The following is a 22,456-nucleotide window of genomic DNA, read 5'->3' as shown; positions in this document are numbered from 1 at the left end:
AGATACATTATTATGTGCGAGAAGATATTATCCATAATTATGTCATTATATTATGCAAGGCATATACATATATATTTAGGAATGTTATATCACATGTTGGGTTTATATTTTTGCTAAATAACAAATCTTACTTAGGTAAAAGTAATTCCACTTAAATTACTTCATTTTAAGGCATGTGGTAGGAGTGTTTATATAAGCGTTGCTTTAGAATGGACTAAGGAATAGATCTTCCAATCCAGACTAAATGTCTGTCAGCCTATGGCATATTCAAATAAGTAATGGATTTTCACTGGCCATAGGTCAAAAAGGTCATCTTTAATAGTAGGCCATTGTATGTTGTGACGTATTGTTAAACACAAAATTTAATGAACAGTACAATACTGCCTCCTGTGGAGATAATACCAGGTGCAGTCTTGGGATAGTTGAGATATTTCCAATATAAATATATATATTGTATTAAAAATATAATTATTGAAATGGCATTACTTGCCAGGGTGAATGATGGAGATACAGATGGACATTTATGTATGTACTGAGAGTATGGACAAAGTTTTATGTTGTGCTTTTATAGTTAATCTTAAATATAGAGAAATTATCCTTTAATTTTATTATACAAAGTATTGAATTATCAGGAGAGGTGTGTCTATGACCTCACCAGTTAAGGTATAGAATATCCCGACCAATGGGGATAATGTTTCATCCCTCTGGGTTTAACTTATGGTGATTTTTATAGCCCTTTGTTCATACCATATAAAAGAACAACCCAGATATGAGAGAGGACAGACATTACATTGCCCAACAGACATCACACATACATCACACACACTACTACATCCATTTATATACTCATCCAGACATACTCCATCTTGCTCCATCATTCATCTGAAACTTTGAGGAACGCCAAACGAAACTCCTCCCTCACTGGCATCCATCTTAGGACTCTGGTAACGACCATTTGAAGTTAGCCGCCATCTTAAGTGTGGTAAATATGCCTTGTTGTATTATTTGATATTATTCAATATTGTTTATTCCTTCCTTATATGTTTTATATTGCATATTTAAGGGTAATAAGATTACAATCCCAGCCGTATAAACCATGGTAGATTTTGTCTCTAAAAAGCTGGTTTTTGTTTTTATACATTTTTATTAATATCAGATTTAGTGCATTATTTGCAATTTTAAGTCTTCCGTTTTGCATGGCTTATTCTCACTCCATCTGCAGTGGAATGACTTTAGGCCATGTGATTCGCAGACAATTGTGGTCTGTTTATATAGAACACATACCTATGGTTTATGCTATACCTGGAGAAATGGTAATCTTGCTTTCGTATTGCTTTCACTTTGTTTCAGTTTCACTTTCATTATTAAGCTAAACATCACATTGCATTGATTGTTTGAAGTTAGTATTTATGTAAGAGTTATCTTTTTGTGTCACTTCTTGTTTGATCATATATTGTGATTACATGTCTTGAGAATAAATATTTTATATATATTCCATACTGTAGACTGTACTCACTGAGATTGGTATATGCTTTTAAAAAGAAATTAATCAATTAAAAATAATTCACTACATATTGATTTGTGGAAATAGGTGAAGATTCTCCTTCCTCATAGATCTTTGCTTATTGACATAAATAGACACTGTTATATTCAGAGCAGTATAAATATTCTGACATAATGAAGTACGAGCGCGAGATATTATTATTAAATATTCTTACAGGTAGGCAGAGGCTGCCTCGGAAGGTGGGGGGGGGGGGTTGCATGTGCAGTGTTCCTGACTCCTACCACCATGACCACTTCAAATAACTGAAGTGGTCATGGTGGTTACAGTGTTCCTTCATTATCTCTCAGAAGAAGTAAACCTCTGTATACTGATTCCATTTCATCTGATCATCCTCTAGTTGTGTTAAATTAGTGCAGGGGGCATGGCGGCGCGGGAAGGGCGCGGCGGCATTTTATTACTTATATACCTTAACTATAGTATATATTTTATATGCGGCCCGAGAAAATTTCTCTACACTCAATGTGGCCCAGAGAAGCCAAAAGGTTGGACACCCATGGATTAGTTGGTCAGCCCATTAGCTGCAAACAGAATGCATTATTTGTTTACATATCCGAAAATACAGTGCAGCACACATACAGTCAGTAAGTGCCTGAGAACTTATGAATGTGTGAGGAGCAATGCCTTGTAGTCCTGGTGACGAGAAGGAAGTGAGTGGTTTTAAAGGCAGAAATTTTTTTATCTTGCTATAGGGGGACTCTATAGTATACTTCACAGCTTGCTATTGGGGTACTCTGAAGGCAGGAGGAGCCAGAAGCACCAACAGGGGGACCCCAGTAGAATATAATCTGGGCTGCTCTGTGCAAAACCATTACAGAGCAGGTACAGTAAGTATGACATGTTTGTTGTTTAAAAAAAAAAAAAAAAAAAATGTCTTCAATCACGTTAAGGGCTCTGTGCAGGGAAGATCAGCATCTGAACCCAGAGAAGCTGGAGGCTGATAGACTGGAGGTAATATACCGAATTACAACTACATTTAAAGTAAAAGCTTATCACTTTTGTGCATTATACTTAAAATGATCATATCCATGCAAAAAAGTCTCAGCCTTTTGTACTTCTTTGATATAAAAGATTTATATATCCTCCACCGATCCCCCCCCCCCCCCCCCACCCTCCACCCTTCATATAGCTTCATATCTAACTCAATATTTTATTATATCTTTTCATGTGACAACACTGAAGAAATTATACTTCGCTACAATGTAAGGTAGTGAGTGTACAGCTTGTATAACAGTGTAAATTAGCTGTCCCCTCAAAATAACTCAACACACAGCCATTAATGTCTATACCGCTGGCAACAAAAGTGAGTACACCCCTAAGTAACAATGTCCAAATTGGGCCCAAAGTGTCAATATTTTGTGTGGCCACCATTATTTTCCAGCACTGCCTTAACCCTCTTGGGCATGGATTTCACCAGAGCTTCACAGGTTGCCACTGGAGTCCTCTTCCACTCCTCCATGATGACATGGAGCTGGTGGATGTGAGAGACCTTGCACTCCTCCACCTTCCGTTTGAGGATGCCCCACAGATGCTCAATAGGGTTTAGGTTTGGAAAAATGCTTGGCCTGTCCATCACCTTTACCCTTACCTTCTTTAGCAAGGTAGTGGTCGTCTTGGAGGTGTGTTTGGGGTTTGTTATCATGTCGAAATACTGCCGTGCGGCGCAGTCTCGGAATGTGAGAGGATCATGGTCTGCTTCAGTATGTCACAATACATGTTGGCATTCATGGTTCCCTCAATGAACTGTAGCTCCCCAGTGCTGGCAGCACTCATGCAGCCTCAGACCGTGACACTCCCACCACCATGCTTGACTGTAGGCGATACACTTTATACTCCTCACCTGGGTGCCACCACACACCCTTGACACCATCTGAGCCAAATAAGTTTATCTTGGTCTCATCAGACCACAGGACATGGTTCCAGTAATCCATGTCCTTAGTCTGCTTGTCTTCAGCAAACTGTTTATGGGCTTTCTTGTGCACAATCTTTAGAAGAGGCTTCCATCTAGGATGACAGCCATGCAGACCAATTTAACATCTGGATATGACGCTGAGCACGTGCACTCAACTTCTTTGATCGACCATGGCTTGGCCTGTTCTGAGTGGAACCTGTCCTGTTAAATCGCTGTATGGTCTTGGCCACCGTGCTGCAGATCAGTTTCAGGGTCTTGGCAATCTTCTTATAGCCTTGGCCATCTTTATGTAGAGCAACAGTTCTTTTTTTCAGGTCCTCAGAGAGTTCTTTGCCATGAGGTGCCATGTTGAACTTCCAGTAACCAGTATGAGAGAGTGAGAGCGATAACACCAAATAGAACACACATGTTCCCCCTTCACACCTGAGACATTTTAACTTAGGGGTATACTCACTTTTGTTGCCAACAGTTTAGACATTAATGGCTGTGTGTTGAGTTATTTTGAGGGGACAGTAAATGTACACTGTTATACAAGCTACTTTACATTGTAGCAAAGTATCATTTCTTTAGTCTTATCAAATGAAAAGATATAATAAAATATTTACAAAAATGTAAGGGGTGTACTCACTTTTGTGAGATACTGTATACATGATATACAGGTGCATCGCATAAATTAGAATATCATCAAAATGCTTATTTATTTCAGTAATTCAATTCAAAAAGTGAAGTGATATATATCAGAAACAAATATGTTTCAAGCATTTCTTTCTTTAATGTTGATGATTAAAGCCATATAAACATCTCCAAAAAGGTAGTCAGCAGTAGGAAGCATAAAGTGCTCTAGAATTTCCTGCACTGGTTTTGGACTTGATAAAACACAGTGGACCAACACCAGCAGATGGCATGGCTCCCCAAATCTTTACGGACTGTGGAAAATTTTGCATTTCGTTTGGAAATCAAGAGTGGAGATGCACAGAATCCAAGTTGCATGATTTGGGGAGCCATGTCATCTGCTGGTGTTGGTCTACTGTGTTTTATCAAGTCCAAAGCCAACGCAGCCCTCGACCAGGAAATTCTAGAGCGCTTCATGCTTCCCTCTACTGAGAAACTTTATGGAGATGCTGATTTCATTTTCCAGCAGGACTTGGTACCTGGCCACATTGCCAAATTACCAATACTGTACCTGGTTTAAGGATCATGGTATCACTGTGCTTAATTGGTCAGCAAACTAGCCTGACCTAAACCTCATAGAGAATCTGTGGGGTATTGTCAAGAGGAAGATGAGAGACACCAGACCCAACAATGCAGATGAGTTTAAAGTCGCTTCCATAACACCTCAGCAGTGCCACAGACTGATCGCCTCCATTCCATGCCGCATTGATGCAGTCATTTATGCAAAAGGAGCTCCAACCAAGTATTGAGTGCATACTATACTGTACATGGACATACTTTTCAACAAGCCAACATTTCTGTATTAAAAATACTATTTTTATTGGTCTTATGTAATATTCAAATTTCTTCACTTTTCAAGTCACCACCAATTTTTTGTGCACTGAACTTTGTTTTTTTCACCAATACGTTTATATTGTGGATCCTGTCATGGGACTGTGCATTTAAATCTATATTTTTCACTATATTGGTTTTTTATTGTTGGTTTTCATTCAAAATTAGACTTATACATATTTTTTTTTCACTTTAGCACTTTTTTGGACTTTATTTGAATGTGTTATCCATTTATAATCAATTTCCACTTTTGGCGCTACACACTTTTTCTTAAGATTGTTTATACGTTTGGTATATTACTTATCTGTGCTAGCTGCCGCCCCACTACAACGCAGAAATACACCTTTTTTATTCCCAATAAAATGGAATGACACAGGGAAAAAGTATTGACACATGAAAAAAGGGTGGTGCAAAAAGGCATGGAAAGCCAAGATACCAGCTGAAATCGATCAGTAATTACAAATCAATCCTGCCCCCTGCAAATTAATATCAGCTGGTTCAGTCTCAACTAATGGTCTATTAAAAGGTGCCTCATTACCAAGGTGTCACACAAGAAACATCCCATGATGGGTAAAAAGCAAAGAGCTCTCTCAAGACCTTTGCAATCCTATTGTTGCAAAACATACTGATGGCTTTGGTTACAGAAGGATTTCTAAACTTCCAGTGAGCACTGTTGGGGCAATATTTCGGAAGTAGAAAGAGCATCATTTCACCATAAACCAGCCATGACCAGGTGCTCCTCGCAAGATTTCTGACAGAGGAATGCAAAGAATTATCAGGAGAGTTGCCCAAGAACTAAGGACTAGTGTTGAGCGAACATGGACTGTATTATTCGTGTTCGTACCGAATAATTGGATTTTTGTTACCCGAACACGAACACGGACACTTTACTGTATATTCGGGTAAAAATCCGTGTTCGGTCGTTTTATTTCCGGGTTTTGCATGCTTTGGCGCTCTTTTCATGGCGGGCTTTCAACAGCCAATCAACAATCGTTTAACTGGTGTGCCTTAAGCCATCCCAGCCATGCCTGCAAATGTCTCAGTAGCTGTGATTGGCTGATTGGCCGTCTGAAGCATGTGACCAAGTCTTTATAAGTTCGAGGCAACCGCAGCGGCGTCATTATGCTGCTTAGATCAGGGACAGAGCACACATCAACGTGCTGGCTGCTGATTAGGGAAAGATAGGCAGGAAAAAACCATTTGTGTCCGGATAGAATTGAGGGACAGGTCGGAGTGTTTAGGCAGGGCGAGTTGTAGGCATTTTAGGGATAGAGTCTGCTGAATTATAGGGTCAGTGTGTTCTACAAACTACAATCGATATTGCTGTGTGGGGTGGGGTCTGCACTTAGTTCTCCTGATCTACGATCTCTTCTCAATCCTGTTAGGGACAGAGTCTGCTGAATTTTAGGGAAAGTGTGTTCTACAAACTACAATCGATATTGCTGTGTGGTGTGGGATAGGAGATAGGCAGGTGTCAGTGATCCACATCCATTTTTCTGTGTGTGGGCTGCAGTGAACACAATCTTTTTGGGGTGCAGTGAACACAATCCTTTTGGAGTGCAGTGAACAAAATCTTTGTGGGGTGCAGTGAACAAAACCTTTGTGGGGGTACAGTGAACACAATCTTTGTGGGGTGCAGTGAAGACAATCCTTGTGGGGTGCAGTGAAGACAATCCTTGTGGGGTGCAGTGAACAAAATCTTTGGGGGGTACAGTGAACACAATCTTTGTGGGGTGCAGAGAAGACAATCCTTGTGGGGTGCAGTGAACAAAATCTTTGGGGGGGTACAGTGAACACAATCTTTGTGGGGTGCAGTGAACAAAACCTTTGTGGGGTGCAGTGAACACAATCTTTGTGGGGTGCAGTGAAGACAATCCTTGTGGGGTGCAGTGAAGACAATCCTTGTGGGGTGCAGTGAACAAAATCTTTGGGGGGTACAGTGAAAACAATCTTTGTGGGGTGCAGTGAACAAAACCTTTGTGGGGTACAGTGAACACAATCTTTGTGGGGTGCAGTGAACAAAACCTTTGTGGGGTACAGTGAACACAATCTTTGTGGGGTGCAGTGAAGGCAATCCTTTTGGAGTGCAGTGAACACAATCTTTGTGGGGTACAGTGAACACAATCTTTGTGGGGTGCAGTGAACAAAACCTTTGTGGGGTACAGTGAACACAATCTTTGTGGGGTGCAGTGAACACAATCTTTGTGGGGTGCAGTGAACAAAACCTTTGTGGGGTGCAGTGAACACAACCTTTGTGGGGTACAGTGAACACAATCTTTGTGGGGTGCAGTGAACAAAACCTTTGTGGGGTACAGTGAACACAATCTTTGTGGGGTACAGTGAACACAATCTTTGTGGGGTGCAGTGAACAAAACCTTTGTGGGGTACAGTGAACACAATCTTTGTGGGGTGCAGTGAACAAAACCTTTGTGGGGTACAGTGAACACAATCTTTGTGGGGTGCAGTGAAGACAATCCTTTTGGAGTGCAGTGAACAAAATCTTTGTGGGGTACAGTGAACACAATCTTTGTGGGGTGCAGTGAACAAAATCTTTGTGGGGTACAGTGAACACAATCTTTGTGGGGTGCAGTGAAGACAATCCTTGTGGGGTGCAGTGAACACAATCTTTGTGGGGTGCAGTGAACAAAACCTTTGTGGGGTACAGTGAACACAATCTTTGTGGGGTACAGTGAACACAATCTTTGTGGGGTGCAGTGAACAAAACCTTTGTGGGGTACAGTGAACACAATCTTTGTGGGGTGCAGTGAACAAAACCTTTGTGGGGTACAGTGAACACAATCTTTGTGGGGTGCAGAGAAGACAATCCTTTTGGGGTGCAGTGAACACAATCTTTGTGGGGTACAGTGAACACAATCTTTGTGGGGTGCAGTGAACAAAACCTTTGTGGGGTGCAGTGAACACAATCTTTGTGGGGTGCAGTGAAGACAATCCTTGTGGGGTGCAGTGAAGACAATCCTTGTGGGGTGCAGTGAAGACAAACAATCCTTGTGGGGTGCAGTGAACAAAATCTTTGGGGGGTGCAGTGAACAAAACCTTTGTGGGGTACAGTGAACACAATCTTTGTGGGGTGCAGTGAACACAATCTTTGTGGGGTGCAGTGAACACAACCTTTGTGGGGTACAGTGAACACAATCTTTGTGGGGTGCAGTGAACAAAACCTTTGTGGGGTACAGTGAACACAATCTTTGTGGGGTACAGTGAACACAATCTTTGTGGGGTGCAGTGAACAAAACCTTTGTGGGGTACAGTGAACACAATCTTTGTGGGGTGCAGTGAACAAAACCTTTGTGGGGTACAGTGAACACAATCTTTGTGGGGTGCAGAGAAGACAATCCTTTTGGGGTGCAGTGAACACAATCTTTGTGGGGTACAGTGAACACAATCTTTGTGGGGTGCAGTGAACACAATCTTTGTGGGGTGCAGTGAACAAAACCTTTGTGGGGTGCAGTGAACACAATCTTTGTGGGGTGCAGTGAAGACAATCCTTGTGGGGTGCAGTGAAGACAATCCTTGTGGGGTGCAGTGAAGACAAACAATCCTTGTGGGGTGCAGTGAACAAAATCTTTGGGGGGTACAGTGAACACAATCTTTGTGGGGTGCAGTGAACAAAACCTTTGTGGGGTACAGTGACCACAATCTTTGTGGGGTGCAGTGAACAAAACCTTTGTGGGGTACAGTGAACACAATCTTTGTGGGGTGCAGTGAAGACAATCCTTTTGGAGTGCAGTGAACACAATCTTTGTGGGGTACAGTGAACAAAACCTTTGTGGGGTACAGTGAACACAATCTTTGTGGGGTGCAGAGAAGACAATCCTTTTGGGGTGCAGTGAACACAATCTTTGTGGGGTACAGTGAACACAATCTTTGTGGGGTGCAGTGAACAAAACCTTTGTGGGGTACAGTGAACACAATCTTTGTGGGGTGCAGTGAACAAAACCTTTGTGGGGTACAGTGAACACAATCTTTGTGGGGTACAGTGAACACAATCTTTGTGGGGTACAGTGAACAAAATCTCATACTTCTGAAGCTTTGAGGGTGCTGCCTGTTCTATACTCCTCCTCCTCCTCCTCATCCATCCTTTTAGGTGTACAAACAATAGTAATTGGGGCCTAGTGTACTTCTGTACGTGTGAAAAACATACACTTTTTTTGATCATATTTCCTTTTCCGTTATTCAATAAAAACCTTTGGGGCTCAATTAAATTGCGGAATAGTCTGTGTCGGTACGTGTGAGATCCACCTTTCCAAGTTTTTGGGGTTCATCTCATACTTCTGAAGCTTTGAGGGTGCTGCCTGTTCTATACTCCTCCTCCTCCTCCTCCTCATCCATCCTTTTAGGTGTACAAACAATAGTAATTGGGGCCTAGTGTGCTTCTGTACGTGTGAAAAACATACACTTTTTTTTGATCATATTTCCTATTCCGCTATTCAATAAAAACCTTTGGGGCTCAATTAAATTGCGGAATAGTCTGTGTCGGTACGTGTGAGATCCACCTTTCCAAGTTTTTGGGGTTCATCTCATACTTCTGAAGCTTTGAGGGTGCTGCCTGTTCTATACTCCTCCTCCTCCTCCTCCTCATCCATCCTTTTAGGTGTACAAACAATAGTAATTGGGGCCTAGTGTGCTTCTGTACGTGTGAAAAACATACACTTTTTTGGATCATATTTCCTATTCCGTTATTCAATAAAAACCTTTGGGGCTCAATTAAATTGCGGAATAGTCTGTGTCGGTACGTGTGAGATCCACCTTTCCAAGTTTTTGGGGTTCATCTCATACTTCTGAAGCTTTGAGGGTGCTGCCTGTTCTATACTCCTCCTCCTCCTCTTCCTCATCCATCCTTTTAGGTGTATAAACAATAGTAATTGGGGCCTAGTGTGCTTCTGTACGTGTGAAAAACATACACTTTTTTTTGATCATATTTCCTATTCCGCTATTCAATAAAAACCTTTGGGGCTCAATTAAATTGCGGAATAGTCTGTGTCGGTACGTGTGAGATCCACCTTTCCAAGTTTTTGGGGTTCATCTCATACTTCTGAAGCTTTGAGGGTGCTGCCTGTTCTATACTCCTCCTCCTCCTCCTCCTCATCCATCCTTTTAGGTGTACAAACAATAGTAATTGGGGCCTAGTGTGCTTCTGTACGTGTGAAAAACATACACTTTTTTTTGATCATATTTCCTATTCCGCTATTCAATAAAAACCTTTGGGGCTCAATTAAATTGCGGAATAGTCTGTGTCGGTACGTGTGAGATCCACCTTTCCAAGTTTTTGGGGTTCATCTCATACTTCTGAAGCTTTGAGGGTGCTGCCTGTTCTATACTCCTCCTCCTCCTCTTCCTCATCCATCCTTTTAGGTGTACAAACAATAGTAATTGGGGCCTAGTGTGCTTCTGTACGTGTGAAAAACATACACTTTTTTTTGATCATATTTCCTATTCCGCTATTTAATAAAAACCTTTGGGGCTCAATTAAATTGCATGATAGACTGTGTCGGTACGTGTGAGATCCACCTTTCCAAGTTTTTGGGGTTCATCTCATACTTCTGAAGCTTTGAGGGTGCTGCCTGTTCTATACTCCTCCTCCTCCTCCTCCTCCTCATCCATCCTTTTAGGTGTACAAACAATAGTAATTGGGGCCTAGTGTGCTTCTGTACGTGTGAAAAACATACACTTTTTTTTGATCATATTTCCTATTCCGCTATTCAATAAAAACCTTTGGGGCTCAATTAAATTGCGGAATAGTCTGTGTCTGTACGTGTGAGATCCACCTTTCCAAGTTTTTGGGGTTCATCTCATACTTCTGAAGCTTTGAGGGTGCTGCCTGTTCTATACTCCTCCTCTTCCTCATCCATCCTTTTAGGTGTACAAACAATAGTAATTGGGGCCTAGTGTGCTTCTGTACGTGTGAAAAACATACACTTTTTTTGATCATATTTCCTATTCCGCTATTCAATAAAAACCTTTGGGGCTCAATTAAATTGCGGAATAGTCTGTGTCGGTACGTGTGAGATCCACCTTTCCAAGTTTTTGGGGTTCATCTCATACTTCTGAAGCTTTGAGGGTGCTGCCTGTTCTATACTCCTCCTCCTCCTCATCCATCCTTTTAGGTGTACAAACAATAGTAATTGGGGCCTAGTGTGCTTCTGTACGTGTGAAAAACATACACTTTTTTTTGATCATATTTCCTATTCCGCTATTCAATAAAAACCTTTGTGGCTCAATTAATTTGCGGAATAGTCTGTGTCGGTACGTGTGAGATCCACCTTTCCAAGTTTTTGGGGTTCATCTCATACTTCTGAAGATTTGAGGGTGCTGCCTGTTCCATACTCCTCTTCCTCATCCTCCCTTTAGGGTAGGAAAAAATTTAATCGGGCCTAGTCTGTGTTTGTACGTGTGAGATACACAGTTTTTTATCCTATTCCGCTATTCAATACACACCCTTTTGGTGTAAAAAACATTAAATTGCGGCATAGTTTGCATATTTGACTGTGAGATACACCCGTGCGATACTGTTGTTCTTTTGTTCCGCTATTCAATAAAGACCTTTCTAGGGCAAGATCTTAAATTTCAGAAATATGAGGAGAGCGTCAAATAGGGGCCGTGGCCTGGGTCGTGGTGTTGCTGCTGCTAGAGCTCCTGTTGCAAGGAGAGGACGTGGTCGATCTGTGCCAGCTACACGCACAAGTGAAACACCTTCCTCAAGTGTGAGTAGGCGACAGAACCTGCATCAGTATTTGGTAGGGCATCATACGCCTCTAGAAGTGATGAGGCCAGAACACAGAGAGGCGATAGTAGATTGGTTTGCTGCTGACAGTGCCTCCAGTTCCTTCACATTGTCTCCCACCCAGTCTACTGCAGAAAGGTCAGAGTTGGCACCTGCAGCCAATGTCCAACCGTCTTTCACCTCACCCCCTTGCAAATCAGGCAAGCAGTCTGAGCCCCAAGCCATAGAGCAGTCTCTTATTCTTTTTGAGGACTCTGTCAGCAGGGTTTCCCAGGGCCATCCACCTAGCCCTGCCCCAGAAGTGGAAGAGATTGAGTGCAGCGATGCCCAACCACTTATTTCTCAAGATGAGTACATGGAAGGAGCATCACAGCACGTCTCCGATGATGACGAAACGCAGGTGCCAACTGCTGCGGCGTTCAGCATTGTGGAGACCGACAGGGAGGGCAGGGGTGAAGACTGGGTGGAAGATGATGTGGAGGACGATGAGGTCCTCGACCCCACATGGAATGAAGGTCATGCAGGTGACCTGAGTAGTTTGGAGGAAGAGGCGGTGGTCGCACAGAGCCACCAGCACAGCAGAAGAGGGAGCAGGGTGCAGAAGCGGAGCGGCCGTGCCCTAGACACTACGCCTGCTACTGCCCAACGCAGCAAGGGAACGAGCGCACCAAAGTCAGCTCAAAAGAGTTCTCTAGCGTGGAAGTTCTTTAGAAAATGTGCTGATGACAGGACACGAGTGGTTTGCACCCTGTGCAATCAGAGCCTGAAGCGAGGCATAAACCTTCTCAACCTGAGCACAACCTGCATGATCAGGCATCTAAGTGCAAAGCACGAGCTGCAGTGGAGTACACACCTTCAAAACCAAGAAACGTCTCTGGCTCATCCTGCTTCCTCTTCTGCTGCAGTCTCGGCCGCTCCAGCCACCTCTGTAGTCATACCGGCACCTGCCACCCCGCAAACAGACGATCTGTCAGCAACACCACCACCTGGGTCACCAACAACCATCTCCACAATGTCCCGTGGAAGCGTTCAGCTTTCCATCTCCCAAACACTTGAGAGGAAAAGGAAGTACCCCCCTACCCACCCGCGATCCCTGGCCCTGAATGCCAGCATTTCACAATTATTGGCCTTTGAAATGCTGTCATTCCGTCTGGTGGAGACGCCCAGTTTTAAAAAGCTTATGTCGGTGGCTGTCCCACAGTACGTCGTGCCCAGCCGCCACTACTTTTCCAGGCAAGCCATCCCTTCCCTGCACAACCAAGTGGGGGAAAAAATCAGGTGTGCACTGCGCAACGCCATCTGTGCCAAGGTCCACCTAACTACCGATACGTGGACCAGTAAGCACGGTCAGGGGCATTATATCTCCCTAACGGCACACTGGGTAAATGCAGTGGCGGATGGGCCTGAGGCGGATAGCAATTTGGCACATGTCCTTCCACCACCGAGGATTGCAGGGTGCTTCAGTTTGCCTCCTGTTCCTAACTCATCCTACTCCGCTACCTCATCCTCTACCGCCTCCTCATCCGGACAGCGTAATACCTTCACCACCAACTTCAGCACGGCCAGGGCTAAACGACAGCAGGCAGTTTTACAACTTGCCTGTTTGGGGGACAAACCACACACCGCGCAGGAGTTGTGGAGGAGCATGGAACAGCAGACAAATGAGTGGTTTCTGCCAGCGAGCCTCAAGCCTGGCCTGGTGGTGTGCGATAATGGGCGAAATCTCATAGCAGCTCTGGGCCTAGCCGGTTTGACGCACATCCCTTGCCTGGCGCATGTGCTGAATTTGGTGGTGCAGAGGTTCCTTAAAAACTACCCTGATATGTCAGAGCTGCTGCAGAAAGTGCGGGCCGTCTGTGCGCACTTTCGGCGTTCTCACCCTGCTGCTGCTCGCCTGGCAGGGCTGCAGCGTAACTTCGGCCTTCCCGCTCACCGCCTCATATGTGACGTGCCCACAAGGTGGAACTCCACCTTGCACATGCTGCAAAGACTGTGCGAGCAGCAGCAGGCCATAGTGGAGTTTCAGCTGCAGCACGCACGCGTGAGTCGCTCTGCGGAACAGCACCACTTCACCACCAATAACTGGGCCTCCATGCGAGACCTGTGTGCCTTGTTGCGCTGTTTTGAGTACTCCACCAACATGGCCAGTGGCAATGACGCCGTTCTCAGCTTAACTATCCCACTTCTATGCCTCCTTGAAAAAACAATTCGGGCGATGATGGAAGAGGATGTGGCACAGGATGAGGAGGAGGAGGAGGAGGATGAAGAGGTAACATTTCAAAGGCTTTCAGGGCAGTCATTCGCAAGGGGCTCCGAGGGTGGGTTCCTGCACACACAAACGCCAGGGACACAATTGTCCAGCAGGGGCACAGTTCTGGAGGATGAGGAGGATGAGGAGGAGGAGGAGCTGGAGGAGGAGATGGAACCATGTTCACAGCAGGGTGGCACCCAGGCCAGCTCATGGCCATCACTGGTGCGTGGCTGGGGGGATACAGAGGACACGGACGATACACCTCCCACAGAGGACAGCCTTTCGTCGCCTCTGGGCAGCCTGGCACACATGAGCGATTACATGCTGCAGTGTCTCCACAACGACCGCCGAGTTGCCCACATTCTAACTTGTGCTGATTACTGGGTGGCCACGCTGCTGGATCCCCGTTACAAGGACAACGTACCGTCCTTAATTCACTCACTGGAGCGCGATCGCAAGATGCGCGAGTACAAGCGCACGCTGGTAGACGCGATGCTGCTGGCATTCCCATCTGACAGCGGGGCCACAGTGGAAGCACAAGGCAGAGGAGGAGGAGGAGGAGGTCGCCAACTCAACCAGGGCACCGCCAGCACCTCAGAAGGCAGGGTTAGCATGGCCGAAATGTGGAAAAGCTTTGTCAGCACGCCACAACAAACAGCAGCACCAGCAGCTCAGATGGAACGTCTTAGCAGGAGGCAGCATTTTACCAACATGGTGGAGCAGTATGTGTGCACACGCCTACATGTAGTGAATGAGGGGTCTGCCCCCTTCAACTTCTGGGTCTCCAAATTGGGCACATGGCCTGAGCTTGCCCTTTACGCCTTGGAGGTGCTGGCGTGCCCTGCATCCAGTGTATTATCTGAACGGGTATTTAGCACGGCTGGGGGTGTTATAACAGACAAGCGCAGCCGCCTGTCCAGAGACAATGTGGACAAGCTCACGTTCATTAAAATGAACCAGGCATGGATCCCACGGGACTTTTCCGTACCTTGTGCAGAATAGCAATGGATACCGACCTTACCCAGCCATTGTTCCATTTTTGCTCTTTCTCACTCTTTTGGGGTGTACCCTCATTTAAAATTTGTGAAAAGAAGCAGTGTTGGCTACCTCGTCCTCCTCCTCAGGGCCAGATTAACGTAGGGGCTATTGGAGCTGCAGCTCCATGCAGGCCCCTACCTTTTATATAGGCCCCGGGTTGGCCATATTCACTGTGACCGCTCTTCTGTCACTTGTAAACACAGAAGTCTGGCTTCTATGCTCGCTTCCCCAGGCAGCACCCTCAGAACCTCCCCACACAGCGCGAAGGCCGGACAAGGAGGGACAGTCGCCGATGCATGGATGTGTTTATGGGCTTCAGAGACAGCATCCCATGTTGAATTAGGCATGCATGGCTGCACCCTTCCTCCTCTGGGTGCATGCCAAGGCACGGCCCTTAAGGCCCTTCAAAATCCTCAGCACCAAGACCATGATGCTCTTAATCCGGCCCTGGTCCTCCTCCACCACCGCTTCCACCTACACCGCCCATAGGTGTGCGCAGCCTATTGCATTAGGGTGTGCACCCCAAAGTTGAAATACACATGCATGTGTTTGCCTACATGTACATGGCCCCGATACATTACTCTCCCTGCTGGCAAAGAGAAATAGAGCAGAGCAGGTGCGAGGGAGATCTTTCCCATCTCCTCACTGGCAAACAGAGCGATAATGCTATGTGCCCTAGGTGATTAGGGTGTGCCCAGGTACACCAGGCACACCCTGTGCGCACGCCTATGACACCGCCACATCCACCACCACCTCAACCTCCCTCCTACTCCATATGGGCCTCGTCCTTCAGAGATGAAGAACATTGTTTTATTTTTCTGGTTTTTTTTTTGTTGTTTTAAGTTATTTCCCTATCCACATTTGTTTGCAGAGCATTTGCCATGCTCTTAACTACGTTTTGCTGCCATTTGCAGCACTCTAGCCCTTTCCATTGGTGTTTTAGAGCCATTTTAGTGCCTTAAAGTTCGGGTCCCCATTGACTTCAATGGGGTTCGGTGTCCGGGAAAAGTTCGGTAAAAGTCCGGGACACGGACCCGGACTTTTTTTTAAAGTTCGGCCGAACCCGTCGAACACGGACATCTAGGTGTCCGCTCAACCCTACTAAGGACCACTTGTGGAGAGCTTTAGAAAGACCTAGGATTAGCAGATACAATTGTTTCAAAGAAAACAATAAAATAATGCACTCAACCACCATAGCCTGTATGAAAAGCATGTTGAAGCTCAGTTAAAGTTTGCTGCACAACATTTAGACACGCCTGTGAAATACTGGGAGAATATAGTCTGGTCACATGGGACCAAAATTGTACTCTTTGGATGCCATAATACTCACCATGTTTGGAGGTCAAATAGCACTAAATATCACCCTAAAAACACCATACCTGTTTTTCAGCATATGGTACTATCAATCCTCCTATCATTGAGGGAAGGATGAAAAAAGTAACAAGACATTCTTGATAAAAATCTGCTGCCATCTACCAGGATTATGAAGATGAAACGAGGGTGGACATTTCAGCTAGACATTGTTCCCAAACATAGAGCCAAGGAAGCTCTCAATTGGTTTCAAAGAAAGAAAACAATGCTTCTAGAATGGCCCAGCCAAGTCACCTGACTTGAATTTAATAGAAAATCTATGAAAAGAGCTAAAGATCAGAGTTCATAGAAGAGGCTCACGGAACCTTCAAGATTTGAAGACTGTTTGTGTGGATGAATGGGCCAAAATCATACCTGAGCAATGCATGTGACTAGTTTCTCCATACAAGAGGTGTCTCGAAGCTGTCATTACCAACAAAGTATTTTATACAAAGTAATAAATAAATTTAAGTTAGCATGTTCAATACGGTTTCCCTATGTCATTCCATTTTAGTACACACAACCTAATTTTTGAACTTGTTTGTTTTGGTTTCTTCGTATGTATGGATTGCATGGGCTGTTACCAACATGTGGTGAAAACTTAATCTTAACAGCTTCAATACAGAGCAGTTAGACCCCCTTCCTGCCAGACCAATTTTCAGCTTTCAACACTCTCACACTTTGAATGACAATTGCTCAGTCATGCTAGACTGTAACCAAACAAAATTTTTATCATTTTTTTCACACAAATAGAGCTTTCTTTTGGTGGTATTTGATCACAACTGGGGTTTTTTTTTCGTGATATAAAGCAAAAAAAGAGCAAAAATTTTGCAAAAAAAAACACTTTTTTTTAGTTTCTATTATAAAATTTTGCAAAAAATTAATTTTTCTTCATACATTTGGGCCAAAATTTATACTGCTACATATCTCTGGTAAAATTAACCCAAATTAGTGTATATTATTTAGTCTGTGTGAAAGTTATTGAGTCTAGAAGCTATGGTACCAATTACTGAAAATTGATCACACCAGATGTACTGATGGCCTATCTCCTTTCTTGAGGCCCTGAAATGTCAGGACAGTACAAATACCCCCCAAATGACCTCTTTTTGTAAAGTAGACAGTCCAAGGTATTTAGTAAGAGGCATGGTGAGTTTTTTGAAGTTATAATTTTTTCCCACGATTCTTGGGAAAATGAAGAAAAAAATGTTTTTTCTTTTTTTTCCCAAAACGTTGTCAATTTATAAGCTATTTCTAACACATAGCATGTACACAGCAAAAATGACACCCCAAAATTCATTCTGCTACTCCTTCTGAGTATGGTGATACCACATGTGTGAGACTTTTACACAGCCTGGCCACAAAAAGAGACTCCATGTACAAGTAGCACCATAAGGCGTTTTAGGAGCATAAATACACATAAAACTTTCTTACTACCTATCACACTTTTCAAGGCCCTAGAGAACCAATACAATGGAAAAGTCCACAAAATGACCCCATTTTGCAAAGCAAACACTCCAACGTATATTCTATGAGGCATTATGGGTCCTTTGAACATGTCATTTTTTTCCACAAGTTTTTGGAAAATGTGGGAAAAAAATAAAAACTTTTTTTTTTTACACAAAGTTGTCAATTTATAGGATATTCCTAACACATAGCATGTACATAGCAAAAATGACACCCCAAAATACATTCTGCCACTCCTCCTGAGTATGGCAATACCACATGTGTGAGACTTTTTCACAGCCTAGCCATATAGAGGGGCCCAACATCCAAGGAGCATCATCATGCATCCTAGCCACTTGCCTAGGCCTATTTTTGACATTTGGTGTTTACAAGCTAAAATCAGTTGTTTTTGCTAGAAAACTACTTAGAACCCCAAAACATTATATATATTTTTTTAGCAGAGACCCTAGAGAATAAAATGGAGATTATTGCAATATTTTTTATCACACCGTATTTGCACAGCGGTCTTCCAAACGCAATTTTTTGGGAAAAAATTAACTTTTTTTAATTAAAAAATAAGAAACCAGTAAAGTTAGCCCAATTGTTTTCCATAATGTGAAACATAATGTTACGCCGAGTAAATAGATACCCAACATGTCATGCTTCAAAATTGCGCACGCTCACAGAATGGTGACAAACTTTGGTACTTAAAAATCCCCATAGGGGACACTTTAAAAATTTCTACAGGTTGCTATCTTAGAGTTACAGAGGAGGTCTAGGGCTCAAATTATTGCTCTTGCTCTAACGATCGCGACGATACCTTACATGTGTAGTTTGAACACTGTTTACATATGTGGGCGGGGTTTCCGTATGCGTTCGCTTCTGTGCGTGAGCTCGCGGGGACAGGGCGCTTTAATTTTTTTTTTTTTTTTTTACTATTTATTTTATTTATTATTTTTTATTTTTATACTGTTTTTTAAAAAAAAAAATTGATCATTTTTATTTCTATTACAAGAAATGTAAACATTACTTGTAATAGAAAAAGGCACGACAGGACCTCTTTTTTGTGAGATCTGGGGTCAAAAAGTTCTCAGATCTCACAAGTACACTAAAAGATAGAAAAAATAAAAAAAAAATAAAAAAAAAATAAATTAAATGAAAAAAAAAAGGACCTTTAAACTGGTTGCTAGGCAACGACGTTTGCCGTAGCTCCGGTCCTCCAAGACCATAGAGTCGAGTGAGGGCAAGCTTGCCCTCACTCGACATCCTGTCTGTGAGGATCTGGGACCGGATCGTTTTCCCCGCTACCGGCGGGTCCGGTAAGCGGGGAAAAGGACCAGAATGCGGCGGGAGGGGGGGCAACTCTTCCGCCACCCCGGAAGGGTGATCCCGCGGCGAATCCGCCGCTGGGACCACCCTTATCGGAAAGCCAACCGTTTAAAAAAATACCAGGGTTATGGCAGCTATCTGCTGCCATAACACCGGTATTTAGGTTTAAACGGAGGACGTATATAAACCTTTTTGGACTTAGACATGGTGGCTGTATGAAGGGTGACAGGTACTCGGGTACTTTGCTGGGCAGGTGACAGGTACTCTGGTACTGATGAGCAAGTGGCAGGTACTCGAGTACTCCGATAGGCAGGTGACAGGTACTCGGGTACTCTTATGGGCAGGTGACAGGCAGGTGATAGGTACTGATGAGTAGTACTGATACTGATAGGTGATACTGATACTGTACTGATGGGTACGGATGATCAGTACTGATACTGATAGGTGATAGGTACTGATGGGTACTGATGAGTACTGATGAGTAGTGATGGGTACTGATGAGCAGGTGGCAAGTACTCGGGTACTTCAGGTGTCAGGTACTCTGATGAGCAGGTGGAAGGTACTCGGGTACTCTGATGGGTAGGTGACAGGTACTCGGGTACTCTGATGGGTAGGTGACAGGTACTCGGGTACTCCGATGACGGGTACTCGGGTACTCCGGTGACGGGTACTCAAAGTACCAGAGTACCTGTCATCAGAGTACCCGAGTACCTGTCATCAGAGTACCCGAGTACCCGTCATCAGAGTACCCGAGTACCCGTCATCAGAGTACCCGAGTACCTGTCATCAGAGTACCCGAGTACCCGAGTACCTGTCATCAGAGTACCCGTGTACCTGTCATCAGAGTACCTGTCATCAGAGTACCCGAGTACCTGTCATCAGAGTACCCGAGTACCTGTCATCAGAGTACCCGAGTACCCATCATCAGAGTACCCGAGTACCTGTCACCAGCCCATCAGAGTACCTGTCACCAGCCCATCAGAGTACCTGTCATCAGCCCATCAGAGTACCCGAGTACCTGTCATCAGAGTACCTGATGGGCTGGTGACAGGTACTCGGGTACTTTGATGGGCTAGTGACAGGTACTTTTTATTGGGGGAGGCAATCAGTGTGGTTGGGGTGCACTGTACTTGGTAACTAGCTGTTACCACAATCTCCTCCTCACACAGGATCAGTGTGTGAGGAGGAGAACACGGTGACAGCTAGTTACCGTGTTCTCTGATGACATTTGTGACCGGCTGTGATTGGACACAGCCGATCACGTGGTAAACAGCCAATTTTATTGGCTGTTTACCTTGATCGGGGTTGGGCTCAGTCCGAGGGACGAGCCTCACCCCCGATCGCCGCGCTGCGCACTCCCGGGGGCGCGCAGTAGCGGGGTGATCCGGGCGCCGTCATATGACGGCCGCCCGGATCGCTAAAGCAATGTTGCCGACGTCATTTTACAATGACTCTGTATTGAAGTGGTTAATAACATGGAAATATATACTGAGCAAAATTATAAACACAACACTTGTTTTTGCCCCCATTTTTCATGAGCTGAACTCAAATACCTAAGAAAACTGGGATTCATTCGTGTAGAGAATACCTCTCCAAAGTGCCAGACGCCATTAAATGTGAGCATTTGCCCACTGCAGTCAGGTCGAGACGCCGATGATGGACGACAAGCATGCAAATGAACTTCCTTGAGACGGTTTATGACAGTTTGTTCAGAAATTTTTTGGTTATGCAAACTGATTCTTGCAACAGCTCTCCGGGTGGCTGGTCTCAGACAATCTTGGTGGACATTCCTGCAGTCAGCATGCCATTTGCACGCTCCCTCAGATAGAAACAGAGTTCACTCACACATTTTAATTATATGTATTTTTGCGGCGGGCGGTCGGCAAGAGGTTAATACTGACACTGGTGCCACTAATGCAGCACAAAGGGGTAAATTTACTGCCACTGGTCACTAATGTATCAATGGCCAGTGGCAATACATTAACCCCCTCATGCTGCATTTTAAAAATTAACACCAGTGGCAGTGATAAACACAAAGACCCATGCTGTATGTGATTTTCAGAAATTAAATACAATTGGTTAACCTCCTCCTCTCAGCCAGACCCCCCCCCCCATCTAAATACCTGACCTCCACCTCTCAGCCAGACCCCCCACCCCCAATCTAAATAGTTGATCTCGTCCTCACAGCCAGACCCCCCCCCCAATATAAATAGTTGACCTCCTGCTCTCAGCCAGACCCTCCCCCCTAATCTCAGCCAGACCCCCCCAATCTAAATAGTTGACCTCCCCCTCTCAACCAGACCCCCCCCCCATCTGAATAGTTTACCAATGTACAATTATTATCGGCTTCACGCTGCTGCAGAAGACAGTGCCTGTGCCTTCCTCTCTCCTCGGCTCCTCGAGGGTGCGGCTGAAGCAGAGCACTCTATGCTCCTCCCGGCCGGCCTCTCAGCAAGTGACGTAACCCCGGGCCAGGACTACAGAGCGCCTGTCAGGGGGAGTATCCTCCGCTCCACTGACTGAAGGGAAAAGCTAGGCTAGGCTTGTGCCGGGTGCAGGAGCGCACTCGGCACATTGTTGCTGCAGGCAGGCACAGAGCTATTAGCGGCCGGATCAATTACACACACAGTCAGTGTGTGAAAGTTGTCCAGCCACTTTTGAGAGGACATGATTTCACTGCGCCCCCTCTCTCCAATAAGTTTTATAAGGTTTTTATACAATCAATTTGAAACAATAATTGGCTAACTAATCGATTATAAAAATTATCGTTAGTTGCAGCCCAACTTATAACTAAAGCTGCTTATATCTTTGGATCCACAGAACCAAGCATGATGTTTTTGTTGAACCGTGGTTTATGCTCCTTTTAAATTATTCAGATTTACTTCAATATGCATTTTTCTCATTCACCCTGGGTTCACACTTATGTGAATTGGATGCGAGTTACCCTGCATCCAAATCGCATGACAGGAGACTGTGACCGGCTGTCAATAGAGCCGGTTCACACAGCTCCGGAGTGGCCGTGGTCTGCACTGAAAAAGGGTACTGTGCGTCTTTGATTCAATTTCAGGTCCGAATTCAGGCACAAATTCGAACCTGATTTTCACCTGAAACAGAGAACAGGGACACACCAGACCCCCTGCTGCGAGCCGCATCCTCAGCTAGTGTGAACTTGGCCTCATCCAGCATTTGTACAAATTATCTTAGCTAAAGTTAATCCTAGCTAAAATTTTAGGCTGGGTTCACACTAGTGTGAATTGGATACGGTTTTCTCCGCATACAATTTGCATGTCAGGAGACTTTCACGGGCTCTCAATGGAGCCAGTTCAC

The 22,456-nt window shown here is 44.5% G+C and overlaps 1 protein-coding gene across 1 annotated transcript in view; it reads right to left on the bottom strand.

The window, feature by feature from the left end:
* The window catches only part of TMPRSS6 (transmembrane serine protease 6), a 320,000-nt gene that overhangs the window by 39,130 nt on the left and 258,414 nt on the right, over nucleotides 1-22,456 (bottom strand). The window lies entirely within an intron of this gene.

Source organism: Pelophylax lessonae, assembly GCF_965119305.1.
Source record: "Pelophylax lessonae genome assembly, chromosome: 8".
Taxonomy (NCBI): domain Eukaryota; kingdom Metazoa; phylum Chordata; class Amphibia; order Anura; family Ranidae; genus Pelophylax; species Pelophylax lessonae.
This window is presented reverse-complemented; position numbering and strand designations above follow the sequence as displayed.